Source organism: Ptychodera flava, chromosome 3, assembly GCF_041260155.1.
Source record: "Ptychodera flava strain L36383 chromosome 3, AS_Pfla_20210202, whole genome shotgun sequence".
NCBI lineage: Eukaryota > Metazoa > Hemichordata > Enteropneusta > Ptychoderidae > Ptychodera > Ptychodera flava.
This window is the reverse complement of record NC_091930.1, coordinates 25,580,389-25,607,822: the sequence shown is the minus strand read 5'-3', so window position 1 is coordinate 25,607,822 and position 27,434 is coordinate 25,580,389.

The following is a 27,434-nucleotide window of genomic DNA, read 5'->3' as shown; positions in this document are numbered from 1 at the left end:
TAGTTTTCCTTAAATATGGTCAAACTTTACCTCATATCCCAAAAATTCAAATCGCAAATTACAGCTTATCTTAAATTCTATCATTTTGCTACACATAATACAAAAGGCAATTCTTGTATAAAATCTGATTTATTTGTTACAAAAGTGTCACAAGTATTAAATTAACTTTTAACGGGAAGATGATGCAATTTAGTAGCAATTTGGATCATTTTAGAGGGGGAACCCATATATGGCAAATGTATGTGTTTCGGCAAATTTGCCATGTTATACCTTGGTACCCTTTCAAATATGATCCAAAAGGCTACAAAATCATATTATATTCCTGTTGAAAGTTAATTTCATATTTGTGATATACTTTTTTAAAAAACACAGAATTCATAGATTGCATACAAGCATTTTCTTTTGTATACAAAGTTAATAAATTGTAAAAAATGGTAGAGTTTCAGAGTTGCAGTAATTTGCTGTGTAAACTTTGGGGTATGAGGTAACTTTTGGTCATATTTCATGAAAACTATGCAAGATATTGCATGTTACAATATTTCATTTGAAAGACTTGTAAATTATCTTACTAATGATACTAAAAAGTGAGGTTATATTCAAAAACATGCTCAGCAAATGACCTATAGGAAGACAAGTTTAACAAAAATGCAAGCGAATCTGCAACATTGTGGTCTTGCAGTACCCTTCAAAATATGACTGTTACAGCTGTAGAGTCCCAATATTTTTTCTATTAAAAGTCTATTTGATATTCTAACATGTCCCTGTACCACATAAAGCAGATTTAATAGCAAAAATGGCCAGATTAAATATGTCAAGGTAAAAAATGGGTAGAATTTGGTTTTAGCTATGACTGCAATTTTCAATGTAAACTTTTGGGTAGGGGGTAGGTTTTGATCATATATTATGAAAACTAAACGAGATATTGCATGTAACAGTATGTCACTTGGAAGATGAGTAAATTATCTTTATAATGATACCTAACAAGTGTGGTTATATTCAAAAACATGCTCAGCAGATGACTTATAAGAAGACAGCTTCAACCAAAATGCATGCAAATCTGCAACAATGTGATTTTGCAGTACCCTTCAAAATATGACTGTTACAGCTGTAGAGTCCCAATATTTTTTCTGTTAAAAGTCTATTTCATATTTGTGACATGTCCCTGTACCAAATAAGCAGATTTAATAGCAAAACCGGCCAGATTTTTTGTGTCTAGCTAAAAAATTGATAGAATTTGGTTTTGGCTATGACTGCAATTTCAATGTAAACTTTAGGGTATGGGATAGGTTTTGATCATATATGATGAAAACTACACAAGATATTACATGTTACAATATGTCATTTGAAAGATAAGTAAATTATCTTTCTGATGATGAAACCTAACAAATGAGGTTTTTTTCAAAACCAAGCTCAGCAGATGACTTATAGATGGACAGATTAAACAGAAATGCATGCAAATCTGCAACACTGCGATTTTGTTGGTACCATTCAAATCATGACTATTACAGCTGTAGAATCCCAATATTTTTTCCGTTAAAAGTCTATTTGATATTTCTTACATGTTCCTGTATCACATAAAACAGATTTAATACAAAGCATTGCATTTTTATTATGCCTAGCTAAAAAATTGATAGAATTTGAGATTTACTGTAATTTGCAATGTTAAATTTTTGGGTATGGGGTAAGTTTTGGTTGATTTTCACAAAAACTGTAGAAGATATTGCATAGTACAATATGTTATCTTAAAGAAAAATACATTCCATTTCTAATGATGTCAAACAAGTGAGGTTATGTTAAAAAAAGCTCAGCACATGACTTAGGGAAGAGGTCATTTTCAAATAGGCGGTACCGCCGGATACCTCCCGCGGTATACCTCTACTTCGCTTACCGCCAGGATTACCGCCGCTCAGAGACCGTGAATATTCATGAGAACTCATTACCGCGGACTGGAGGTGAAACATTAACACCTCTACTACTCCTAACGATCGCGGTAATACCGCGGTCACAGAGGTAAACGGCCTGAACGGCTGTACTAAACACAGGTTGCAGTATTTGAGAGAGAGAGAGAGAGAGAGAGAGAGAGAGAGAGAGAGAGAGAGAGAGAGAGAGAGAGAGAGAGAGAGAGAGAGAGAGAGAGAGAGAGAGAGAGAGAGAGAGAGAGCAAGCGTACATCTTGGTCATATAAACAGAGTGAGTTGAAACTGTTGCGTATTTTCACTTCCAAATTCCGCCTGTAAAATATTGCAAACTGAAGGCCAAATTACCTAAAAAAAGGTGCAATTCAGAACACCCAATCACAAAAAATTAGTTCACGATTGTAATATTAAATGTAAAGTCCAAGCATGGTCCCTCATAGAGAGACCGTGGTTCAAGTTACGACACCCAAAATTTGTTCGATTTGTGCACGGTCCGAGATCGGGAAGTAAAACTCGGGTCGCACATCGGCAGAGTGGGACCATTCCGTGATAGCAAATATCGACATTGCCTTGGGGGACAGTTTGTCGTCTAATTTTCATCCGCATTTGATAGCAGCATGAATGCCCTTGCACTTGATAAAGAAGGCAGTGAAAATACCAGCAAACTACCACCGACGTATTTCCGTGTAGTTTGAAAAAACCTAACTTTCTGAATACGGGGTTGACATACGGCCGGCGTTCGTCGTGATGCTATGCCTGGTGGAGCACGGGGGTAATAGACAGAGTGTACGCTATGCGATTTCCTCGACCAGTTACATCTCGATTATTAGATTGTGTTGTAATTGCCATTTGCGCCGACAAATTTTAGCAAATACGGATAGTTTTGAAATAATAATTCAACTCAAAAGATTCATCGACTGATAATTGGACACTTTCGTTTCGAAATAATTAACTCGCATATTTTGGCAGGTCTTGGCTGTGCTGATAGAACGTCGAAAACACGTAAACATGGTCGTCCTTTGAGATGAAAATACACATAAGGTCTGGTCACAGAGTTAGAAGTAAAAATGAGAAGTAAAATCGTCTTTTCAAGGGCATAAAGAATAAATTCCTTTGATTCATTTCCTAATTTGTGCTTGGAGGTATGGTTTTCGTTTATCGTCTGCGTCAGTTTGCTTGATGTCTCGTGACCTGTCCCGTGACCTCTGTGACTTCTATACTCGAGTGCAACTTGATCAGAAGATTTACACAATCTCGATCGCCAAACGTAAATTTAAATGAAATATGATTTGCTTGTGAAATGTTTTTGCCTTTCTATCACTTATTCAGCGCATATGATGCACCTTCTTTTCCAAGGCGATGTTCATACTTATCGAAATATCGATGGGCTGCGATGTGTCAGCCATTGAGTGAACATCATGCAGCACATGTGAGCAAAAGGGTTCACCCTACGATCTACGTAAACAGCCTACCACTAACCAGACATGCAAATCGGCATGCGGAGTTGATATTTATATGCCCACAGACTTGGAGCAAGTCTACGATCACATGTTTATATTTAAACTTCATGAACACGTTCAATAAATAAAACATTCTGCTATAACGCTCAGTTCAATAAAATATGCTGCTGATATAATTGTTTGAAGTCTGAAGCTTTGCATTCAAGATTACAGAACATGGTAGGTATTCTTTGAACTTTGAGCAAACAGAAACATGGGTGTAGGCACAGAATAAACTGGAAATATTTATGCCTTTATCAAACGACACCAACATTATGTCAAGAGTTGTTAGTATTGTAGCTTTTTACAGAGTGATAGAGTTATTCGAATCCAGTTAGCGCGATCACCATAAAATAATCAAAAAATAAATATAAATTGACCGACATATTGACGTAGTTTACGGCTCTCGAGTCGTTGGTGTTGCAAAATGGAATCGATACAGAAAATACTACCCTAGAACCTGTGGAAACACATTTGTTGGAAAAAATAAACGATAAAAGGGCTTACAATTAGCCTTGAAAGTGAGAAGAGGTGAATTAACGGCTTTTGTCCACGTTTGTCATGATATCTTTTGTTTTTGGAACATTATCGGAATTCTGAGACGCGGTTTTGTAGAAAAACGTGGCGCCAAATTACATTCTCCAAAAGTTGCGATACATTGCCAAAAACGGAACGGAGTAAATCACAGAAATGTGTATGCGACCCTTGGAGTCGCACAAAGTCAGCTAAAATTCCGGTTCGCTCACATTTTCGGTGGAAGTTCCCAGCCCATAATGAAGTACATACAGGACTTTTTACACAATTGTCTGAATTTGTGGTATGAATGAAATGATACATGACGTGAAAATCGAAAGAGAATGAACACTGAAACGGCCAGTTCGCGGCGTAAGCGTTAGGCTTTATTTACATAACTGTCATTCCGAACTAAATCTGGGGATAATCTTCTTGCTCAATACAAATTAGCGTATTAACTGTGCACTGTAGTGTACCAGTTAAAATATGATTATCGAGCGAAGAAATGGCTGGCTTTGACGTTCGGTACTGTATGTTGAAATACGACCACAGTCCACCTTGAACACGGCATGGAGCTAAAAACGGACAGCTCAATGAACACGGTTTCCTACCTCAGAGCAGCAGTTTATAGTGCAGGACTAACTTTGCGTTGTGCCAGGTTAGAACCCATCGTTAGGCTAAACTAAATATAACATCAGACAATATCTGGTATCTAAAACGATTTCCTAATAGTAAGATAAAAAGGAGCATGCAGTTGGCGAAAAACTGAAATAAATCGATTCTGACACGAAACTCGAACAATTCTAAAAGCGACTTGTTTTGGCTTCACGAGTACGTAAAACAGATGTGAATCTGTGACCACGCTGATAACTGATTGCGTCATTCTAATGCGATTGCGTCATTCTAAAATCGCGACGGTCGAGTTTTGTACAAGTAATCACGGTCCTCCACAAAAGGACCGTGAAGTAATGAAATACGTGAACTTCAGTCAAACAGTTATCGCGTTCTCTGATATGTTGAAACGAGCATTCGTTGTTCTTAGGTGGCGACTGTCCGTTGAATATAATAACGTATAATAACGACGATAGACAGACCAGCAGCACGCTGTTTTTCAGCATGATTGAGTTTATCCACAGGAAAAAGCAGTCAACTCGGAAAAGTTTATATTCAGAAATTCGATTTGGCAAGATGCTGGGCTATACATCGACACACGTTCTCGGTCGGTCGTCACTCGAAAATATGAAGACAATGAACTCATTTAATATTCATCTCATCGCACATGTTTGTATAGACAAACGAAAAACGAGGCGAGAGTGACGCATCAAGGGACAAACAAATACTCACCTGGTACCTGGTGTTTGACAAACTGTTAAACACCGTTAGTTAGAGTTAATGAATGAATGAATGAAAGTTTGATTTCGGACATACACCGCGTTAATTAGAGCAGGTTGTGTGAGACGGCGCGTCTCAATCCAAATCTGTGCAAAAAGTAAAGCGCGCAGAACGCGTAAGCCACTCTGCATAGCGTTCTTCGCTACGAATGCAATCTTCTTTCGGCGATTTTATGTATACCGGAGCGCCAAGGTAAAAGGCACGTCATTTCAGTTTTGTTTATGGGTATTCCCCAAATTGCAGAGGGAATATGGTCAGATGTAAAAGATAGACGATTTCACAGAGGGAGTGTACACGTCACGGATAAATGATCTAGCATTGATATGCATTGATATACATGACATGTCATGTGATTGAAAAGCGTGGAGAAATGAAGTAAAAAAGCCCGACATATATTGGTGATTTTACAGACTCAACATGACGTCATATATCGTTATTTCTGACAGAAATATGTGGGACGTCAAAGTTGGATGCTGATATTTAAATAAATATGGTAAAATCACAATGGGCAATGAAATGTTGCTGACTTTCGGAGAGTGGGAGCCAGACATAAATTATGCAAATCAAATACGTCACAGGGCCGAACTCGACGTCGTCATTGCTGAGAATCCCACGTTCGAAAATCGATCATCACATAGTCTCACGTTCTACGGACTGTGGGTCAACAAACAATTTGCCGGACCGTAATGGTTGCACTCTTTTAGGAACAATGTTTTTATTCAGGCAACGTCTAAATTGAACTTTCAACCCCAAGGGTCTTTTGATAACAAGTGTGATTTATGTAGCATCATTATTGAACGTGGGAGTGGTACGTTAGCGAAGTATGATATAGCCAAGCTGACGGGACTTTTGTGGAGGGACCGTGCTTTAAACAAATCAAGTTCACGTTGCTAACAAGACTTGCTCCAAGTCTATGGACATAGAAATACCAAAAATAATAAACTGAAGGAGTAGGATCGTGGGATGAACGCATTGGCTTGCTCGGCCAGCCAGTAACTGCTGTTGCTATGCCGAGAAAAGCCAAGCGACCGGAGGCAAGTGTAGTTGCTGACACACAGCTGTTCATAATCGTATAGATAAATGTTTTCGTTTGGCGATTTAAGAATCATAAAACAATTCACTAGCAATCACACACCTACATGTAATTCACCGTGTTTATTGCCGCGTGATCAATTTTTAATGGTTATAAACTTTGCAAAACAATGCATCCAAACTTTGGTGTCTAATTGCAATAACTAACCCGATGTTTGATTATGAGTAGATTACTAGTAAGTCGGTATGCATTTTTTATTGAATTAGGTATTGGCAATGGGAGAAAGCATTCAACATAGTTTTTATTATAATCATTCTGTACTAGAAATAGACATTCAACTAAAAAATAGAAAACATACTTACATTGCCACCAACATAAAAAATTGGTGTCCAAATTTTCAACACCACGTTTCTTTATGACGTCATTTTTATTTTAGACTGATGTCATTTTTATTTTAGAACTATGACCAACTCTCGATGTTATAGTTGGCAAGTATCTGTATTCCATTTTATCATCTTAAAACAACTGCGCGCATCTTGCCGATGGCGGTGACACATAGGCAAATTTTATCAATACACATCAATATATATGCTGCAAGCGCAAAGTCATCGTATGTGTACAGTACGGATTGTGCTACATAGTTGCAATATTGTATTTCGAATACAGAAAAGAACGGAGTGACATATAAATGTTTACGTTTCAATTTTCTCACTATTAGAACGAGCCTATAGTGTTGTATGTGTTGTTGAATACTGACACAAAATGTCATTCAACGGCAACAGCACTCTTGGGAATTCTGATACTGACATTACAAGTCAGACACTGCCAGGTGGCCATGCATGACGCCAACTCTTCTTCGTTCACTCAGTTTCCAAATGTAATGGCTCTCCGCAAAATCAAAAGACTTGAAAACAATAGTTTACTAATGACGTACTAAGTAGCGCGGTTTTCCGCGGTCTCATTATGCATGCAAGCTCATTAAAAGCTGCTAACTGCCTTACCGCCGGTCCCTCCAGGGTTAGAGGTATACCGCGGGAGGTATTGGCGGTACCGCCTATTTGAAAATGACCTCTTCCCTTACAAGAAGGCAGATTTGACGAAAATGCATTTGGGTCGAAAAATTGTGATTTTTCGGTACTCTTCAAAACATGATCATAACAGCTATTGCGTCCCTATATTTTTTTCTGTTAAAATTCCATTTCGTATTTTAGGGATCCCAAGGCTTCTGAAAAATATAGGTTTGTTATCCTGTTGGGGGGGGGGGTGCACGTAGACCTCCTCTAGCCCACGGCCTAATTGGTTTTACTCTTCTTATGCTATTACATAGTGATTCAAGTTTAAAATTGAAATTTTATGCAGGATCTGCTTTTGGAGTATGCTGAGTCACAATGTGTTACCTGGTTGCACGGAGTCATGTGGTACATCTCTCTAACCCTTATAAGGCTTTAACTTCTGAGTTTCTCCTTGGTTTTGCTCTTTTTATGCTATTACAAGTGATTCAAGTTTTCAAATCAAAATTGTGTACAGGAATCTGCTTTTAGATCATGCTGAGTCAGAATGTGTCACCTGGTTGCACAGAGAATTTGCAGTGGTATAACATTTGGCCATTTAAGGGGCACTGCACCCAACACAGAATATTTTGCTCCAAAATCACTTTTTTGCAAAAATTCATTCAATTTTAATGAATTTGTTAACCAAATATTAAAATATTGGTTGGGTTCATCTGCAAGGTTGTCAAGCAGTCGTAAGTTGCTTGAGAAAGAAGTGTTATTTTTTGCAAATGTTTGCAAATCACCCAATCTCCTAGCTTCTCTACTCTTCCAATTTCAAGATTTCCAAACAATTTAACTACATACTGGCTGGGTCAAATTTTCGTAATTTTTCACATTATTTAATTCAAATGCTGTTAAACAAAACTTTTTTGTTTGCCTATAAAAAAAAAACCATTTTGTATAAGAGGCATTTAGTTTGTATCAGGATCATGTACTGTAAGATATGTTCAGAAGTAAAATGCCAAAAGAAGGAAATTACCACCCTGTTAAAAGTGATATTTTGTTCAAATCTTATGTGTCACTGCCTATTTAGGGCAACTGTTGTCAGCTCCACTTATATATAACCAAGACTGATATCATTTTTTATATGCAAAGTAAAACATAAACTGTGTCTTTTGAAGGTATATGGCATGTCTGTTGAAAACAGAGAGTATTAAAAAAGACTAATTTTTAATGTGAAACGTCTGTTAATGGTGTGTATTCTGATATAATAATGGATTTTTATTTATTTTGGCAGTATCTTTGAATGCTATGACACTGCCTTAACAACTGATGGTAAGAAGTTTGTTTTGGAAGAAGAATATGAAAGAAACGTCGATGTAAGTGGGGTTTTATGTACATATGATGCTTCTCACATTGGTGTACCATTTTGTAGTTACAACTTGAGCTGTATCTGGTGAATGGTTTTGGGATAATTGTTTAAGTTATTATATTACAACTCTCAAAATTTAGAGGGCCTGTAATGCTTGCTTTTGATAATTCTTTTCATTATTTATATTTTTCCATTGTAAGTTGTTATTCCACTACAAAAAAAATGTTAAAAAAAAAACAATATTTAGCTTGTCAACATAGCATTTGTATGTGTGATTGCACTGGTTTTGGAAAGCATCCGTAAGGACTTGCATCCTGGTGCACAGTATGCTGGGTAATCAGACTCAACAAGGACCCACATGCATAAGCAGGGGAGGCCATCAACACCAGTTCTAAATAAGAGTATTTTAACAAATATTTTATCCAAACACAGAACTCATATGATCATTGAGCTATTACATTCTATTGAATTACATTTCCAATGTTGCTGTGCACAATTTTATGGGCTAAGCCCTATCGTGATATCATACATTTTATGACATTATCTACCACAGGTTTTCATTGGTGAAAGAAATATACAAAAATGTATTAATATTATGTCTATATTTCTATTTTTCTCATTCAGGTTTGTTGTAGACTACATCGCAATTGTGTTGTTGAAGGAAGCTGAAGTTTTCCTTGTGCCAAGGAAAAGAATGGTTATGCTTGAAGAAGCAAATGAACCCTAGTATTGCAACAGAACAGAAATCTAAATATACTGTTCTACAGGGATAACCTTATTGACATTTGTCCACATTGTTATGAAATATTTTAAAACTTAAATTTTAAGGCAATTATTGTCATATTTAACCAAAAATATCATTCAAAAGTTCTTGTCAGACACAATTATATTGATTATACATGTCCCTTGGGATGACATCAATAAGATTTTGTAAAATCGTGCCAAGATATATATGCAACTTTGTATTTTTGAGATATTTTTTGTCATTGTAGATCTATTTTTTTTCAAAACTCCTTGTCAGACTTTTTGATATTCAGTATACAGGTCCTTAGGATGACTTCAGTTAGATATTTTTATACAGTGAGAAAATGCAATTTTTTTTGGAGAAATTTTTGTCAATTTTGGTCAAAAAGTGCTTTTGTCTTATTGGTGTTTATCTGATAGCTTTGCATTTTCTTATCAAAATCACTGGAGACTACCTAAGCCAAATCATTTTTCAGACTGGGGGAACCATGAATTTTATTTTGGAGTTGACCACTTTTACTGTACATTTTGTTCACAAATTTTGTTCTAAGGCCATCAAGAATATTTTATGGGGTCTTTTTGAGTAGTTTAACATAAGAGCCTGGGGGGGGGTAAGAGGAATGTGAGGGTAGTCACTCAAAAAATTGAAAGCTACAAGGGGGTTGATCAAAATGTGGAGAGAAAGAAAGGGGTTGCTCAATTTTTGGTACAAAATGAATTCCAATACCTCTCAGATTGCACTATTTCATCAATTTCTCAAAATTCTTGATGCAACACTCCTCTCACTTCCTCTCCCCATGGGGTGTTCTAACAGTTTTACTTAGTAAAAACAAATAGAAAACACCTAATATTGCACCAGACTGCATCATTGCACTCATTAATTTCTCAAAATTTTCGACGCGGGAGAGGGGACACGCCTCTCACGCTTTCCCCCTTTGGGGTGTTCTAACAGTTTTACACAAATTGATAACATCTCTCATATTGCACCAGACTGCATTATTGCACACATCAATCTCTCAAATTTTCGACACGAGAGGGTACAACTCCTCTGACACTGCCCCCAGCCTCCTGCGTGTTCTCCTGTACTTTCAAATTCTGCCCTGTCAGATATCTTAGTGAAAACCTTGTCATGATACCCATCCAAAGTAAACAAGACTGTAAGGTAAACAATGCTATATGGTTGGATAGTGGTTACAGCATGAGCTTTTGTATCTACATTTTATTGTGACTTTGAATTTCCTTTTGCTGGTTTCAATTTTTTCAATCATTATGAGGTAACCGATGATATTCTAGCAGGATATGAAAGGTCTGTACTATTGCTGTAGTTTTGTAAATGTTACAAATACATGTCTTGATATTTAACTGTTCTAAGTGGGGGAGGGATCTAATTTCTGTGTTAGAGACTGGGTTACTCAAATGCATCGGGGTTGGCAGGGGGTTTACTCGAAATTTCAGAATACCATGAAATTCCCCAGACCCCCCCCCCACAAAGGCCGTAAATAATGACGACTCCCTAAGTAAGTTTTTTTACCACAGGAAAACATTAATTTTATTCACTCTTCGTCCTTTGTTAACCTTAGAAAGTTTGATCATGTAAAATTGTGTTGTTACTAGTTGCAATTGTTGAAATTAATAAAATCTTGGAAAGTAAACATAATCCTCTGTCACTGTTGTTCCTGTCTTGTTTCACCATCAGAAAAAAGGGATTCTAATAAATTTCACACCCCATTGCTCTACCAAAACCGAAAAATTATTGACATTTTTCAGGCAAGACACGAGACGTCTCACCAGTAATACCTGTAAGTCAAGGCAACTCTGCATAACATGTTCACATGAAGTTCAATATCTTTATTGTATGTGCTAATATGCCAATATCTTTATTGTATGTGCTAATATGCCAGAGTGGCATACGGTTCAATAAAGATCGATTCTATTCTGTTCGGACGAGAGAGATGACAATAGAGGGCGTACGTCGTACTGGTACTAGTGTGACAAGCTTGCAACCACATGACATACTCCGAGTGCGCGCGTACTGGTTTACAGGTTTGAGCAGACACTGACAGAAATGGCGTCAAAGGAATATCCGGACATATTAGTCATAATTCACAACGGATGTTTGCATTCTCGAGAATTAACACGTGAATAACTAAACAAACATCCGCGACTGTCAATGTGTTTTCGCGCTGTTGATAACCCCTCTTAGACTTGGTTCAAGCATGGAGGTAGCAGAGAAGGAGACAAAACTCGGCGGAGATCATAGGGACTATACGTTTTGCCGACATTTGCCTTACGAACTACTCCATTAGCACCAACGGGACTTGCGAACGCGTTTTGTCGGGTTTAGGAAACAAGATTAAATTCGTTCCGGGTCGTTCGGGTGTTTCGGGCGTCCCTCGACAGTTGACAGATATTCGAACATGGCGTCACGTGCCCAAGCGTCGCATCGGGAAGTTCAAGTCGTTCCACTGATTTTGACGTACACAATGTTAAAGAGGTCGAGGAACAGATAATTGAGAAAGGCAGCTTTTGTATCCGCAAAGGCACGGAGACTGTGTATGATGATAGCTTGCGATTACAAAAAACACGCCAACTGTTTTCCACATTGCGATTCTTGATTCTTGCCATGTTTTATCATGTTGTACAGGCATTAATGATAAGGTCAAATAAGAAAGCATAGCTTTTAACTGCTACGTCCATGACTTTAATGAATGGTCACAATATAAAAACAACACGTACTATGCATTGAAACAAAGCGTCGCCTATGGCGTCGCTGGCGTCGCGTCATAAACACCCGGAAAACGCTACAAGTTTAACCCACGCTCACGGCAGTGCTGCAGTCCGCTGCACCATACTCAGTACATGATTGAAAAGTTCGTGATCAGAACTTCCATTCTAACAAGGAAAGGTTCCTGCGATCGAATGTACAGTATATAGAAAACGACGTTAAAATTACCAAGTTGTTGAGAATGAAAAACTTAAATTCCTTGTAACTTAACTTTTCGTGGACGGAACGTGTCGGTTTTCAAACTATTGTGACGTGCTTGACCCAAGCTACGCAAATACAGTTTTTGCGCATGCGTTGTGACATTCTGGAGGAAGTGAGTCGCATTAGCAAACCCAGATTAATTTTACTCTGTTCGGTTGCAAAGGTACCGTCGGCAACGCAGACGGCGGGAAACGGGTGTTAAACAATGGACATAAATGGAGTAAACCAATGGTGCACAATAGTAATAAACGTAATTATCTCAGTTTTGACTTCTTCTCTGCTACCTCCATTGTTCAAGTCTGTGATTTGTGAATGTTTTTAAGTTGAGTGAACGCGATGAGTTGTGTTCTGTTTTCATATGAAACGTGTGAGTGGCATGACCGCAACGAGTGGGGTGAACGCTAGACAGGGAGTTTTCCCCGGAATCACAGACTGGCTTTCTTGCACGATCTGCATTGCTATAAATTATTTATGAGATGACGTTTGTATTTACTGTTCTATTATCCACAAGATGACATCATCGTATTTCGCATATTGGGAGGAGTTACCTCTCGACCCCCGAAGATGTGTGCATAGAACTCATATGGTGTTGTTGATAAGATGTCGAGTGCGATCAGTCCCACCTAAGTACTAAGTCAGCGCGGCCTCTGTTCATCAGCGAAAACATAATCGGACCAGCAAGTCATATCAACATTCTGGTCGCTAAAGTAGCCTACACAGCTCTCAGTCTGTCTGTTCAGTCTTTTCCGTTCAACTTCTAGGCTTCTAATTTCCCTGACTTTAACTTCCGACAACTTTTCTCTTATAATCTTGCATGGTTTGCGTTGGTCAACCGATCATTTTTTTTAACGGGGCCGAGGTGCGAACTTCATGCCATATTTGCTAGGCGCGTAACGTACAGTATATAGTGTGCAGACAGCACATCGGTAAAGTAAATGTAAGACCAAAACTGATTCGTGTTTGATTACACGGAGTAGATATTTACCGAAAACCTGTGATCCTTGAAGGTAGCTGACCGCATTCACGACTATATTATATTTCAAGTGAGAGAAATTGCGTGAACTTTGCTGTGTAATCAATCAAAATTATAATGGGCGATGAATCTTCTTCAATGTTTTAGTAGAAGTAATATGCAAAGTATTAATAGTCAAATCGACGATTCTTTCTCATATTGTAACATTTCACCGAGTAACTCAATCATAACGTATCGAAGTATAGCTAAGACGAAATGGATTTTGGAAGCTAAGTTCTTCCACAATGCGTACAGTCACGTAGCGCTTGTAGTAGACCTGAACAGACAAAAACAGGCTAGATTCTGAGGTCAGGTATACCGCTGGGTAAAGCGTTATTTTGCCGTTGTGAAATGTTTATGATGTGACTGATAAGACGATAAATCGGAGTTGTCAGACAGGAAAATTGGTAGGTACGTAAACGGTCTCGAATTGTGGTACCAACATGTACATAGTTCATGAATTGCTTAAGTTGACCCACTTACGAATGATAAGTTTGACGGTGATACATCATCGCATAGACAGTGGAGTTACCTCTGTCTATGTTCCATGTTTTACGGCTATGTTCATAAGTTCGTTGTAACACGAATGGACTACACCTAACATACTCTGTTGAAATCGGTGTCAATCAGTATTAGTGTAATTGTTTTTACTCCCGAAATTATTATTCACCTATATTATTTGTAATATTGTTCCCTAACCTTTAACTTTCACATGTGGATTCTCAGTAGTCCAGTCAATCTAAGCCAAAAAAGGGGTAAACCTAGGACTAATTGCAACAGAAATTATTTCTTCACCATGCATTTTGGAAAGGTCCTAGAAATAACATACTAAAAGTATAATAAAATCTAAGGGGTGCAACAGTGCCTAATTTGCATAAATGTAAAGGGGCTCATGGGTATAAAATTGTCGCTGATAGACGGTTTCTACTTAAAATATGTGGCTAAACATGCTTTTGATCAGGGTTTTTTGACTTATTTGCCTCCTTTTTGGTCTAGGCAATGTTGTTGAAAATATTTTGTCGTCATACAAATATTCCTCATTTGCATAAATCCAATATGGCCGCCACAACACTTCACTTTTCTTAGTTTTTCTCGAATTAATAACTATTTTTAAGCTACTACTGACAGCAATAGAATAATTTTTTCAGATTGTATTTTAGACAAGTCCTAGAATAACATACTAAAAGCCTAGTACAATCTAGAATTGTAAACAGTGCCTAATTTGCATAGATGTAAAAAGGTTATGAGTACAAACTAAATGCTGATAGAATGTTTCTGCTAAAAATAATTGGCTAAACATGATATGTTATGCAGGTTTTTGGCTTATTTGCCTTGTTTTTGGTTTAGGTAATGTTGATGGAAATATCTAGTCTTCATAGAAATATTCCTAATTTGCATAAATCCAATATGGCCGCCACAACCTTCACTGTTCTTTGTATTTTTCCCAAATAATAACTATTTTTATGCTACTTCTGACAGCAATAGAATTATTTATCCACTGTGTATTTCAGAGAAGCCCTACAATGACATACTAAAAGCCTCGTACAATCTAGAAATGTAAACAATGCCTAATTTGCATATATGTAAAAAGATTATGGTTACAAACTAGGTGCTGATAGAATGTTGCTACTAAAAATATTCGGCTAATCATGATATATGCGGGTTTTGGGCTTATTTGCCTTGGTTTTGGTTCAGGCAATGTTGATTAAAATATATTGTCGTCATAGAAATATTTCTCATTTGCATAAATCCAATATGGCCGCCACAACACTTCGTTTTCTTTGTATGTCCCTAATTATTAACTATATAAGCTACTTCTGACTGCAATAGAATTAATTTGTCTTTGTTTATTTTAGAGAGGTCCGAGAATTACATACTAAAAGTCCAATACAATCTAAGATTTATAACATTACCTAATTTGTATAGATATAAACGGATAATGGGAGCAATACATTCACTGATAAAAGAAATATGCATATTGAATTGAGAAAAATGCGACATTATGTTCAAGTAATGTATGCATTTATCTTAATTTTTGTCCAGGCAATATTTTTGAATACATTTTATCGCCCGAGAAATATTCCTAATTTGCCTAAATCAAGTATGGCTGCCACTGCATTTCACTTAAAAATTATATTTAATCTACACAACAAGTAGTTTTTGTTTCCACTCTGTATTTAATGTATAGAATTACAAACAAAATGACTATTAAGAGGGGAGACAGTGCATAGTTTGAATAAATATAAAACTTAGAAAAGGGAACAAAATCGTTGCTGTTAATAGATTTCTTAAATATATATTCAGCAAATTGATATTTAATTCAAGCAATTTGATTATTTAATGTAATTTTTGTGTTTCTAGGCAATGCATAAAATCGTTTAAGATTCCTCATTTTACATAACTGCAATGTGCCCCTCCTACCACTTTACTTTTCCCTTTTTTGACCTATAGTATAAATGACTATATATAATGTTAAAAAACAACGGAGATCATTACAACTAAATTTTAGTAGGGTCATGGAAGTTACATATCGCAAGTTTAAAGGCCTGTGTTGGCACCAGATTTCCTCATCAGAAAATTTACCCACCAGATTACAATTTCAATGGAAAACAAAAGGCTATTACACCTCAATCATTCTCTTACAGACTAGAACAAAGGCGATCCCAGGGATCGCGAAAAGTGCATTTAATGAAGTTGTGCCTAAGACAGCTTATTTACCCAAATGCTAAATGGGTCATAGATGCTATGCAAACCTGGTGCTGATTATCTATTTACGAAAGTGATTTAAAGGGCTGACAATGTAATGACTATGTAACATCATTTTCTTGTTTTTAGTTCAGGGAAATTTTTTAAATATATCTTACAGCGATAAAAAATTGTTATTTGCATTTGTCCAATAAGTCAACTATGTCACTTCCTTTTTCTAATTGGAACATGAATTATTTCTTCACCTTCAATACTTAAAAGGTCCAAGAAAGTTATATTCAAAGCCAAATACAATCTACATTGTGCAAAGGACTAATTTTAAAAGATTTTATAGGAAATGCCTACACTGTATTAAATGTAATAATTGAAACTTGAAAGGTTTTACAATATCGTAAAGAGAGATTGGAAGTTTTTACTAACATTGCTAAATATATTTTACCTAATTTTGAGCGATTCCTCATGTGCATAAATCATATATGATGACCATTAAAATAATTTTCTTTAATTTTTCAAATTGACGTCAACTTATTTTAATTAATTATGTCTTCAGTAAAATGAGTAGTTACATTAAGAGACACTACTTGTTTAAGTTAAATAATACTTAAATTCTTCCTATCGAAAGATGTCCATTTTATAACTTGAATGAACATTTTGCTCAGTACAAAGAAATTGACATGGTTATTTATTTTCTGTGCATTTTAACTCATTTTTATGATTATATACTAATAGGGCCTACAGAATGAACAGCCATGTAAAAATAAACAATGATTGATTCGTATAGTTCATTACAATTATCTAAAGAATTTGCATAATGTCAATAACATTGGGAACTTACTGGAAGATTTGGATTTTCGTAATGCATACCAAAATGCTTGGCCAAATAACCAACACTTTGTGCTGAAGAAAATTTGTGTTTCAGCTCTATTTTCTTTTATTTTCACCCTTACCCGTATTACTAATATAGATTAAGTGTTGGTAAAATGCAATTAAAGACCAGGTTGTGTGGTCACTGGTAAATCAGATATACTTTTGACTGTGTGCAACTTGCCTGTTCATGCCACATACAGGAATTTATGATAATAATGATAAATAAATTATAATGATCATGATGATATAGAGGTACAATTGTTATACTATACTGCCAATTATCATGAAATATGGATAAGGAAAGCTGTTCCTTTATCAGCTGTACAATAATCAAAGGACACTGCATTTCTAAAAATTTTGAAATTTCTTGAAGACAACAATTGAAAATTAATATAAAGTCATATAATGGACTGAAGAGAGAGATTTCCTGTTTAATCTTAGCGTACACAGCCATAGCATTTGAGGAAAAACTGAAAAAAATCTGTTGACTGAATCATGATAATCTAAATCACTGGTAAAAGCAAATCTAGATACTTTTCATAATGTTACATAGTCTAGAATGCTTTCAAATTTTCATGACCGTGAAACAAGAAAACCAAGATGTGAAGGGATTTGCATCACAGAAGCTGCCGTTAACGAGTTTATCAATTAGGATATCAAATTTTGACATCAAATTATCATAAAATTGGTTATCCTGTATTTTGAACCTTATGGAAGTCTCACCTCAGATTTGCCAGACTCTCAATTCCTTGAGTGATCAATCTTATTGGTAATACCGGGGTAATACAAAATCTAATAATCTGCAAATGGGAAGTCCGTTACATAACAGCCCCATGAGTGATACTTGCACATCTAAGATTTGATATGATACGTAGTACAATTATATTATCCTATGCTTCACATCTTTTCATTGAGTTATCCTTCCCCATACTTATGGGTTCTACAATGAACTGCAGCAGCATGAATAACCCCGACAGAAAGCAAAATCTAGACTTTCTGTTGTTAACGAAAGGATTCTGGCTGTAAACAAATGAACCACCCAGAGGAAGATGTAAACAGAGAGGAAGAGGAAGAAATTTTGATATGATAATGACCATCATAATAATTGTCATCACCACTACCATCATGGTGATTCAAATGATGTTCGTATTTATACTAATGATAGTTTAATAATGAGAAGGATGATTCACAGGCACAAATGTTAAGTGTGGTGAACCATTTATTAGTAACTGAATATTTCCATCGTCATTGAAGATAGTGACCAAAAGCATAAAATATTCCTTCAAAAATTTTACTGCAATCGAACATGTTGTAGGAGAAAATGACTTAAAATGACAATTGGTGTCAAAAACTTGAGTACGTCCAATGATTTTTTATGAATAACCTTATCGTCGTAAAAGAAAGAAGAATATCCAAAGAAAGAATTCTGATTCCTTTTATTTAAACAGTAATGCTCTGAAACTCTTCTCTTTATTCATTGCATTTCTGAAACCAGAAAATGTCAATGGAAGCTATTGTAGGCTTATTGTATTCAGAAGACCGTTTGTGCAAATTATGCAAATTAGGCCTTTTGTATTAAAATATGCAAATTATGCATGCAAATTAGGTCAACCTCTTTTGTTTAGGTAATTCTTGCAAAACCTTAACAATTTCATAGAGAAAAAAAATTGTTTAAATATGAGCTTAAAAATTCATTTTGTATGAAATAGTGGAAAAACTGTGAATATATGCAAATTACTTAATTTGCATATTCTTTATTGTTGAAGACATTTAGAAAATAACTTGTTGAACCTTACTAAATTTTGTTGCAATGAAAAAAGTCACTTGAATTCAGTTTACATGCCCAAAATGTGAGTATAGCAGTCATTTTAAAGGCGATATATAGCTAATTTGAATATATGCAAATTTAACCAATTTGCACCCCTTATATTTTCCTATACTTTTAATATATCATTAGTGAGACCTTTCCAAAGGTCATGGTGAAGAAATAATTTCTGTTGCAATTAGTCCTAGGTTAAACCCTAAATTGACTGGACTACAGAGGCGTTAACGAAGACTTCGTTCAAGTCTTGATTTGTGAATGTTTGAGTGGGGTGAAAGCGATAATTTGTGTTTTTTCATGTGAAACGCGTGAGTGGGGTGAACGCAACGGGTGAGGTGAACTCTATACAGGGAAGTTTCTCCCGGAGAAACTAAGTCACTACTGCGCAGACTCAAAGGTAACGCCTTCAATTAACCGCAATGAAAACATGGCCTAGGCTGCCAAATTCCAAATAGGTTTGTATGAAATAGGAGAGACACAAGATAAACTATTACAAAAAGATTTTTTTTAGAAATTCACCGACTTAAACAAGTTTAGCGTTAACGTTGTTTTGAAACTTTGCCAAGGCCTAATCGTGAAATTTGACCGCGACCGCTACCATGGCTAGCAAACGACTTAATCAGTGTTGATCTGCCGATGCGAAGCATTTATTTTGTATTGTTTCGGTCTTCCAACTCCATGTTTAATGTTCGGGCATACTTTATACAAGTTTGTTTTTTTGTGATCACTACTCATTTGGCAGAATCACACCACCTGCATTTATCATCACGACAGAATTGATTGAACTAGCCTCCTTACGACCCAAACCTACTGAATCTACATTAAAACTGTGTTTGTTTCTATCCTCCACCACACTTAAGGATGATAAATACCTTTTAGACACTTTCAGATTTTTATTTTTTCTCAATTGAACACGTCCAAAACCCCAATAAAGTATACATATTCTGAAAGCCCTGATATAGAGCTATCCGACCAAGCACAGTACACGGTCATTATTTGCATGAGTCACGTGACAAACGTTTTGCTGAACCTTCCAAAAACCGGTTTTCCCGCCATATGCGAACACTCTGAAGATTTCCGGTTGGAATTTCTTCATTGACAAGCCTTGACAATATCCTTCAAAACCGTGTTTGCGATTTTTTTCTCGGAGGCTCTATTCAAATTATATGGCGTTATAATTAAAATTCCTTGAAAAGCACCTTCGTCCAACACCTTTAAGAGCGAATAAAAAAAAAAACAAAGGCAAATAAAGGAAATCCAAGGCACAGATTTTGAGTTCATTATGTTTCCGATGGACGGTGTGAATTTCAAGCAGCTAGTGTTTGTGAGCGCGAATTGACGAGGTGCCAAAGAAGAGTACTTCATTCATACATTGAATTCGAGAAAAACGCAAAAAACATGTTTTGATACTTCTACGCTACGGCAATTGATAATTAAACGTGCACGAGCCTCAACACGGGCATACTTTGTTACCTAGTGATGATGTCGGCCTATAATGACAGTTGTTTAGAGGAAAAGTCCCAGGAAAATAAAATAAATCACGGAAAACTATCAATTTTTTGAGCTTTGCTTGTCGACACGTCGCCATAGCGAATGGCTTCAGTTGGAAAAACAATGACGTCACAGTCATTACTGATAGCGGGCGTGTCCTAAATTCATATGTAAATAAGCTTGTTAGCGTTCCCCAGATCTCCCCTCACACACGCTATATAGACATTGCACAACCGTAGACTTTATAGTGTACTATCGCACTAATTGCAGAGTTAATTCTAGGACGCATCATTGCGCAATTCGCGCAATAAAATCTCAAATGGCCCCCATTTTAACGTTTGATGCGCCACTAAGGGCGCAACATTATATGAATGGGTCGATCACGCAGAGTTTACGTAGTTCATACATTTGCGTAGCTCCCCGAAGGTCATTACCTCACTGTCCTCAGTCATAGTGTGACATGTAAAACGATTCAGTTACCCATCAACCTTTGCAATTAAATACCCACTACAGCATATACGGTGGTACATAGGAAGCTGGGTAGAAAGGACTGATGATGGGGCAACGGTGTATTGGAGCCGTAAGCATGTGACATGGCCGATGAATGTATAACAACGGCACTGGCCGCTGCGTAATGGTGGAAAGCTAGTCGCCACTCGGATTTTTAACGCCGGTATAGTTGATGAACCCAGGATGATCGGGCAGTCCCTTAAATTGAAGCGTTTGCATAACGTCTACCGTCCATACAAACGAAACGTTGAACACTGCAAGGAAAACATCCATGATCGTTTTGAAGAGCAACACATTTTAGGTCGGAACATCTCGTTTTCCAGAGTAGCCAGGTCTTTGCATAGAACAACACCGCTGTGTAAACCTTGGCCAGAACCAATGATCGTAATTTGCTAATACATACGAGTTATGTTTAAAAGTTGATGTATCGATCACTTTATTTAGGTCGTACGGGTTACACTCTCATGCTGTATTAGTGTATGAGTAATTGTCGATGCGTGCAAATCGAGGGCCACTCTCGGAGAAATCCTGTTGTGCGGTAAACTTTGATAATGATCGTTTCCACAGTCAAAATCACAGTCCTTAGCAATTTGTGCAGCTGTTCAAGTCCGACATATCAATAATTCATCACATAAGTTACGTAAACAATTGAATCAAACCAAACGGTTTGCTGTTGCCATTGTTGGGCCTGTTGCGTACGTACAAGGGACAACTTTGCAGTAGGCTTGGTTGGTTACGGGGGCCCGATCTCTAGTATTCTCCTTTTCTTGAATTGATAAACTATAGTATTTTCTGCAGAAAATTCAAGGTTTTTACATGTGTGATGATGATGGCCCCCGATTTTCTAAAATTGCCCCGTTGGGACAGGAGCTGAGGCCCACAATGGCCCTTGTTTTAAATCCTAGAATGAACACTGTAATTGTTTATCTAAAATAGCGAAAAGATGTCAACCACCGTAAAGCGGTGTGTGCAGGCTCCAACCAACCCTTAGCAAAGAGTGATAAAACGTCGCACTGCTGAGAAATCGTCGTTGACACGATGTCTTGACCATACCAAGAAAAATGACTTGCTGTCTGGTGTAGACTATGTCTGGAACTGTATGTACGAATACTTGTTTATTGGACTAGGCTTCGACAAACATTTAATTACGATGTATTGTTTACAGACGGAAGTAATCCTTGTGTTCGGAGAAGTCACAGCGAATCATTATGTAAATTAGCTAGTGCCACGCACCGTTGTGCCACTCAAGGGGGATTATGCAAACAGCGATGCAAATGTGTCCACAATGTTTACAAAAGCTCCCCGATTTAAGCGGGATAGCCACGTGCATTTGTTTTTATTTTTAAAAATCGTGAATCATACGGAAACCATTCCTTATCTTGAACTAGCGACACATCTCAATTCTGGGTCTTACTTCAAGGCGTATTCTCACAGAATTTTGAAAATTTGACAGAAAATGAACGATTTGGTATTTATCTACCTTAAAGCCCCACTCAATTATCAGATTTATCTAATATAAATATTAGTTACGTGATGAAATATTCAATGGAAAACAAAAGAATGACAAACTGTTAATGGGCTATTGACACATTTGCTAATGCGAGAACCTGGGATTGAGAAGGGCGCCTTTAAGCTTGTATTGAATAATTATTAGTATCACGGGCCATGAACTCGACTAGTCCTTTTAGACTATTTTCATGGTCCCACCAGATTTTACAATACTGCAATGTTCTTTCTTTTCTTTGACTTTGTACAACTTCAGTAAGACACAGTTTCTTATAATTTTCATTATTGTACATACTGTGAAGCATCTGGTGAAATAAAGCATTCATTCATTCATTCATTCATGCATTCAACCTTTCACATTTCTCCGTTGCCAAGTTTGTTGCATGTCGTCTGTAGCCTTGTATAAATTGGCCGTCTCTACATTTTCATTGTAGCCAAGCACTGTTATTGCCTGCTGGCGACTAATGCTACGTTATGAATGTGTAATAGCATTTACGAGTGATATGATTGCTAAGTCTCAGTCTTAATTAACATTTAATGTTGTTCTCGATGTTGAGGAATATGCGTAGAATGACATCTCGTAAATGGAGTAGCGGTTATCGTCAATGATGTTAGTAGTAGTTTAAAATAAAACGTTGGGCAACTGAAATGATATGTCAAAACATTGTATACAAGGTGCAAAATATTTGATGTGTGTACACTCCTATCGGATCATCTTATCTTTGCTTCAGACAGCACAAATATAACAACCTGACTCCGACACAGATTGACCTATGGTGGCAATGCAGAAATATTGCAAAGTACGGTTCACCAAGGGGCATGAACTCTGGTGATATAGATATTTAACTTCAACAAGTAACAACAGTCATTCGTTCATGTATAATGAGTGCAGCGCAGCGCATGTATTTCCTTTACTATCATATCACGGGCTGTGTTTGGGGTAAAATGTTATATTTCCTGACATTTCAGGAAACAACATGGTGTTTTTAAAGCAATTTCTTATCAAATGTGACATGAAAGCCCCCATATACTATATATTGTTTATAAAACAGAGAACCTAAAATTCTGTATGCAAGCAATAATGTACTTGAGAAAGTGAAGAGGGAACATATATTGGGGTAAAACCATACTTTTGATATTCATGATCAAAATTTATCTAAGTCAAAAGTTTATACTACTTTATGAAAGTTTATGTATCATTTGAAATGCAAGGTATATACAGGAAAAAACGGACTGTAGCCTTGCAAGCATCCGGATTTCAGTTCAGAGTGTTTACTTCAATTTAACCCGGGGTTAATTATTACCTAGCTGGTTGACAAAATTGTGGCTTAAGCATTCGGTCACGCAGTTAAGCTATATATTCATTAATAGCGTTTGTTTGCAATGTTGACAACGATGCGGAGCATATTTGCGTGAATGCTTAGTGAACTGATCCATACCGCCTAAAAATAAACTGTTTTTTATTTCAACGCGAAGAGACTTCACCAGGTTGTTTGGATTGTGATACCTTCACCGATTAACTTGATTCAGTAAGTTGTTACTTCGCAACCCGATCGCGAATTATCTTAAAATTGTACCCTTTGTAATAGCTCTGCAGATGGATAGAATTATCCCGAGGCTGACTTTAAAGCGAAATATTCAATTGTAAAGTTTTGAGCGATGTTGACAGCAAGTATGTGTGTACAAATGTTTTATGAACCCTACAGCGTGTGAAAGGGTCGCAACCTAGCTCGGCTATTGAACCAATCTTTTTTGTTAGAGTGAAGATTTAGCCGAAGGATGTCGACTGAGTTCGACACCGAAAAATTTACTGAATTTACCTGTTCGATACTGCAAATACAATTGATATTTAAGGTAGCTTTCCGCCTTTGCGACGACCTATTTTCAAAACTAAAGTTTGCCATCAAGTTATCTATTTCTACCCAAGTACTGAAATATCACCTGAAAGCTATATCTATGAATTTTTGTGTTTGACCAAGAAAATTAACGGGCGATGAATTTTCGTGAAGATTATAGTGAAAATGTAAAGAAATTGGTTAAACTGACGTAAAAAAGTTTACGTCAGAGTGAAAGGGGCTATTGTCTAGATTTAAGCAAGAAGTTTCACTTCAGAATACTGGCTACAAAACCGTGTCTCAGATTTTTGGAAAAACCCCTTAGTGTTTTCACAGTGCTAAATCAAGTTTATCAACCGATTAGTCTCACAATGCCGTCGCGGTAACTCGACTCTAAAGGCCTACATTAAAAAACTGACACATGGTTATAGAGACAACCTATTCGACAAACATCTGTGAAAATCTGGTGGAATCCCGTTCACGCGTTCTCGAGTTAAACTCTTTTGAGCGTCCTGCAAAGTGACAAAATGCCGAACTGAGAAAAGGGCGATTTAGTAAATTGTTTCGGTTTTGCTTTATGAATGGCCATAAACAATTTACTCGACGGATAAAAAACCAAAACAAGATAGTGCTATCAACGTTTTAGCCAAAACAGTAGTTACACTCATTGAAAGCAGTGTCAGCGGTTAAATAAGGCTAAAAAAGCGATTTTCGGATTTCGATGCCGTCAGCCAAATCAATTTGATTAAAGGTGCCCTTCTCAATCCCGGGTTATTGCATTAGCGAATGTTTCAACAGCCCATTAACAGTTTGTCATTCGTTTGTTTTCCATTGGATATTTTATCAAGTAAATAATATTTATATTCGATAAATCGTGATAATTTAGCGGGGCACCTCTGCATGTCAGGACGGCTAAAGAAGGTTTAAGTTCAGGTATCCTCAACCATCAGCGCGGTCAAATCCTTTTTTAATCTCCCAGTCTTTTACTACGTTTTTGTTGGTGTAGCTTTATAATATTTGTTTAATTCGACATTGCTCTCGCGAAATTCCTGTTAGCTGCGAATACTCAACAGTTCGTGGCCACTCCACATTTGAAGGTTCGTTTTCGAACGACTGCACATGCCCAGATCTCAACTCGATTACGTCACTGACTTCGAAGTCTTCGTGTTTGGTTTGGGACATCGGCTAATTTCGGCCTTTGTTTTAACGTTATGGAAGGTCAAGTTCGGAGAAATTCGGTCAAGGTTAACCTCGTGACTAACCTCACCACAACATCATGGCAGCATGAGAGCATTGTCAGTCGTAATTTGCCAACTTTTCGAGCTTTCTGTTTGACGTAGTGCGATCGTCACCTCAATGTTTTCAGTATCGGCAGTGACAGGTCAAGCACCTGCAGTTCAAAAAAGTCCCATTTTCGCGTACTTATGTGTTTGTGAGCAATGTCATTCGAGTTATTCAATCGATAAATATAGATGAACAAAGGATGGCAGTTTCATTGAACTACGTTGACGGGGACGTTGGGGGACATTTTTGAAAATCGGTTACCCTTCCAAATTGTATTCGTTTAGCATGGTAAAGCCAGCGAAATTGATGATCGCCGAACTGTGGATGGTTCAAAGACTTTGGATGTGCAGATTTTTGATAAAGAGCTATGTGCAATAGAGGAAAAATTTTAGAATTAGACAGGGTTTGCCTAAAACTAAACCAAATGCGACAGTTACTTCATATTGACCCAGAATTGAGTCAGAATTTATAAATGCCCCAGCCATCAGTGTGTGTGCCGGGGGGGGGGGGGGGGTATGGCGATTTGCTTCTTGACTTTAGGGTTTCCAAGTTCATAACATTATTTCCAAATACCCGCGCACTAGGGTAGTACGTGTGTAGTAGTTAACATTGACTTCGTACTTTCCACTGTCCCTTAAACCACATCGTAAATATGTTGAAGCTTCAGCATGCTCGAGATACATGTTTTAATACAGATACACTGCTGATAGTCAAATCACGTGTCACACATTCAGAACCGACCTAGGCACATAGGGCATGGAGTAAAATCAGTTACTTTGCACTTCGCCTTCAAGTTCAACTTAATTCGCATTCCGAAACTTCATCATTATATTACATACAGTGATAATACTATTGTCAATGAATTGTTCCCGGGAATTTACCAATGACTGGGTGTTCAGTTATGAACACGGAGAAAAATGTACAGCAAAGCGAAACTTGAGGTCCAAATCAGCTTGAAATTGATGTGTAAACAACCTATATATCTTCGCTAAGTTATCGGCCCCGGCATTATTACCACTTGCCGGCTGCACTGTGGCCGGTCACCGTCCATTTCCGAGTGCGTACAGTTCAACCGCTGATTCCCGCTGTGATCTGCGTGACGTATACGCGTAATCGGGATTGAATAGGCATGCGCGTATCGAAATTCACGAGGTCGTACAATCTGCGATTGCGCGAACGAACCTCCAAATTAAGAGTGGCAACAAACTGCTCAGTGTTGCTGTGTGGCGTAATAATCGCACTCGCCCACGCTTATGTTGTTCGCCAAATAAAAGAAGTAGTTTTTTAACAAAACAACTTGTTTCTGGGAACAGTTTATCACATACTATCTAAATTAATTTCTTTTTTTTTTACTCCTGAAAACTACCTCGACAATAAAAACATGTACTATACGCGAGAGGGCAAACGTTCAATTTCGAGTAGAAATCGTCGACAGCTAAAGGTAAACATTGTGAAAAGTGCCCTTATCGACCAGGAAATTTCCAGGAGTTTAGAGTGAGTCCAAGATAGTCCGTAATAAAGTTGATACACATTGAGTGATTTATTTAAAGACATATTTCGTTCTATTATGAGCTAAGTCATCGACACCGATCGATGTTATATTGAACTTCAGAGAAAACCTATGTGTTGGCTCGCAACGTACATGTAGCTGTGGCCATGTCTGATGATCTCAACGTGGTCGACACGCCACAGCAACGTATTCACAGCTAACATTTCGTTTGAGACAAAATACCCTAAGAAAACCCCATCGTGAAAATATGACAATATATTACAAAATTAGGATTTTGAATTCGACCAAAATTGTGTTTTACCTTACAGAATTGTGTGTATACTTTGTTTAGGCCATACCAATTCTTTTTGGATTGAGCCTAATAAACTGCTTTAGGGTGTGAAGGCCAAGTCTAAAACTGTTCTCCCTATGTCCCGACCTGGGATCGAGACTTTCAATAGCAGT